Source organism: Otolemur garnettii, unplaced genomic scaffold (genome assembly GCF_000181295.1).
Source record: "Otolemur garnettii isolate 467f Iridium unplaced genomic scaffold, OtoGar3 scaffold00062, whole genome shotgun sequence".
Lineage (NCBI taxonomy): Eukaryota > Metazoa > Chordata > Mammalia > Primates > Galagidae > Otolemur > Otolemur garnettii.
In genome coordinates, this window is record NW_003852457.1 from 2460856 (window position 1) to 2464670 (window position 3815).

A 3815-nucleotide genomic window follows, 5' to 3' on the forward strand; every position below is an offset into this window, starting at 1 on the left:
TTGGAATCAGTTGACTGGGTTTTCTCACTGAAGTTGTAATTGTCCTGTTCTTGGTGTAATGAGTAATTTTGCAATTGTATCCTTGACACTTGAGTATTATTCTGTGTGACTCTGGAACCCATTTAATTTTGTTGCTTTTCAGACAGTCCCTTGTTTAGTTGTAGCAGATAGCCTGGCAGGGAGGATAGATGTTCAGTTCCCTGCTGGTCCTAGCTGATGCCACGTAGCAGAATATTCGGGGTTTTTTTTTTCTTCATAAGGTAAAAGTACACCACAGAGGACTCTCTGCCATAAAAATCACATGTTGGATCAGGTAAGAAACCTCAGGTACAGAAGTACTACGGCACAACCCTTACACTGTACAGTAACAGAAAGCACAGCTGACTCCAGTGTCCAGGATGGGACACATGTGGCTTCTCTCCCTTTCCCAAGTGTTGCCTAAACACCAACACCACTCAGAGCTCTGCCTTCTACGCCCCTTTCCAGCAACATCTCCAGCCCCAATTTCTCTTCTGAGCTCTGGACTCAACTGCCTGCCTCCCTCAGGACTCTCCGCCTAGCTGTGTTACAGGAACCTCAAACTCACCTTGGTGTGTGCCACCTGGTCCTCATCCTGCCCCCTCTCTCATGAGCTCACTGATGTTGGAAATGGAGGCTTTTTCTAGACACCATCCTCCCTGTATCCTCCTGCTCCCTGCGGGTCACCTGATGTCATGGAATCTGTAGCTGGACCAGTGTGCCCATGGCTGTCTTAGGGAGGTTGCTGGCATTTCTTTTGGATTGTAGCACTGGTCTCCTCCTTGGTCCTTTTAATCCATCCTTGCCAACAGAGTTTCTTAAATCACATCAGCATGTGCCACTCCTATGAGTGTTAACATCTCCTGGCCCCAGGGGTTCTCCAAGCAAATTCTGAACCTTTTCTCTGGGTCACCGCACAAGTCTCTAGGCTTCTTTGTTAATGCTTTCTTCATGCTTGAATTCTTTCCTCCCTATGAATCCCTACCTCTGCTGCAGCCTGAGTTTTCATCAGTTTCTTCAGCCCTCCACCAAACCGCTGTGTTTCATGCTCACCCCAATAGTAGTAACACATGGAATGTGGGCCATTCCCCGCAAAGGCAGCCTCGTCCTCCTGCCTCCTCCCCACTCATCTTTCTAGACTCAGCTCAGGCATCACCTCCTCCAGGAAGCCTTCCCTGACTTCCCAGGCCCAAAGGAAGAGTTCATCCTCTTGGCTTTTCCCTTTATTAGAGTACTAGCCACCTGGAAGTATAAGCATCTACTTCCTTGTATGTCTCTATTATGGGGCTGCAAGCCTCTTGGACAAAGTGTTATATAAAATGCTTAACATGATTTAGGACATGATTGAATTAGAGATCAGAATAATGAAATACCCAGGACCTTGACCCATTCCGCATCAACCCAGTTCTGTGAGTAACACAGATGGATAAATCTCCCCTTGATAGCAGATTTTGACAATAATGGAAGCATTTTACTTTATAAAAATTATTACATGCATTGGATCATGTAATCTCCACAAATCTCTGAAGTAGAGAATATCTTTCCCATTTTATAGTTAAGAAAACTAAGGATCAGAAAATAATGAAAATAGTGTGTCTGAAGCACCTCGTATGGCCAAGTGTATTGTAAGCTTTTTACATATAGTAACTCATTTGATTAACCCCAACAGGCCTGTGAGATAAGTATTTTTATCCCCACTTTGTATGTAAGAAGTCAGAGGCCCAGAGAGGTTAAGTGAATTCTGCTAGGTTGCACAGTTGGAATTTGTACACAGGCATTCTGATTGAAAAGCTTAGTCACAATGCTTGTTGCCCCTAAAGAAGTCAATGCCTGTGACAGTTCGTGTCCTGGCACACAGAAAGTACTTGGTTTATACTTTTGAATGAACAGGATTTGCTCCATGTCATACAGAGTAGGGTTTTGAATACGGGACACAGACTCTCAGTGATCTTGACTGGACTCTTGGGCAGTCCAGTGGAGACAGAACGCCCAGCCACTCTGACCAGCAAGGGCAGCACTCACCCCAGACAACTCTACAACACTGTGCCAGAGGCTCAGAGCTCAGCCTGTGCTCAGCAGTCTAGATGTGGATGGGCTATGCTTTTATATCCTATACAGACCAAATTCCTCCCCAGAACATCACCCATCACCCCAGCAACATGTCAGAGGTGCCTCCTTCCACACAGCCCCCACCGTCTGTGGGCAGAGTCCGGACTCTCTGACTCGGAGCTTAAATGCTGCCCAGGGTGCCCTTGCAATGTGCCGAAGTTCACTTTCTTTCTCTAAGTTGCTTTCAGCTCTGTGCTTTCCCTCCACCCTCCTCTGGGTCCCTGAATGGGAATGCTGGTTACCATGGCAATGGGCTGGCTTGTAGAAGGAACTCAGCTCAGTAAATTAATTGCTGGACTTTGGGGAAACTAATGGCAGAGCTCTGCCTCCCAGGGACAGGGGTGTGGCCTGCATCCCACCAGGTTGGCCGCTGACCCCTGGACACAGCTCACAGCTCAGGCTGGGTGAGAGAGAGAGGTGGAATAATGGTGCCCCACACTTGCTGAGGGGGGTGACGGGGACAGGCTGCTAGAAGATCACATGGATAGAGCACCGACTCTCTGCCAGGACCTGTCCTGCATACTTTGCAGAAATAATTTCCCCCACTGATGGAGGAGAGATCATCATTTTCTTATTGTTGAGGGGACTGAGTGTAAGAAATACTCATTCATGCTGCTGAGGAACAGAGCTAGGATGCTGTATGAGGCTGGCCCCACTCGTGAATTTTTTTTCTCATGAACATTCCATTTATTCCTGAGTGGAAGGCCATCTCTTCTCCACTGTCTCTTCCATAAGATGGAAGCAGAGGGAGGGAGTCCTTCTTATCTCATTCTATGAAGCCAGTGTGAATCCCCAATCCAGACAAAGACATTACAATGAAAGAGAACTACAGGTCACCATCTCTCACGACTATAGATGCAAAAATGCTGAACAAAATATGAGCAAATCAAATCCAACAGTGTGTAAAATATTATACGCCACAACCAAGTGGTATTTATCCCAGGTATTCAAGGCTGGCTCAACATCCAAAAATGAGTTAACATAGTCCTGCCCCTGCACAGCCTGTGAAGGCCATTCTCTTCCCTCCAGGGTATTACCTGGTGGTTTCTTCCCCACTCCTTTCTGGCACTATCTTCTCCTTCCTGTGAACGGGCTATGAGTACTTTGGCATTTGACTGTATCCTTTGCTTGTTTCCTTCACTGTTTCTGTACTTGAGAAACAAGTGTTTCTCCAGTTGGACTTGAGATGCCCGGGGAGAATTGGTGCTGCTGAGTGGTTTTGGGTACGGGCCCATGGTTGGATCTCCCAGGTCTGAATCCTGGCTCCTGGGTGCAGCTGTGGGAAGCCTATTTAAGCCTGTGCTCTTCAGTTTCTTGGGGCTCTACTGTTCCAATGACATGAATTATTACACATGGTTATGGGTGCTCAGTAAGCTCATCATATGTCAATGGTCAGTGCTAGAAAGAGCTTGGGCTCTGGTGTCCTCCAGACCAGACACTAAGACCAGCTCTGTCGTTACCATGGGTGTGTGTGTGGCGAAGTCAGTGGTCTGTGCTTCCCCATGGGAATGCTGATGCTGACTTGCAAGTTCTCTGTGACCCTTGTCTATTTCTAGAAGTTTAATCATCCCAAACAAGAGTTCTGTCCACCGTCAAGCGATGGCGTGCAGTGTCCTCTCACGTACACAGGTCTTCGCCAAGCGATGGCGTGCAGTGTCCTCTCACGTACACAGGTCTTCGCCAAGCGA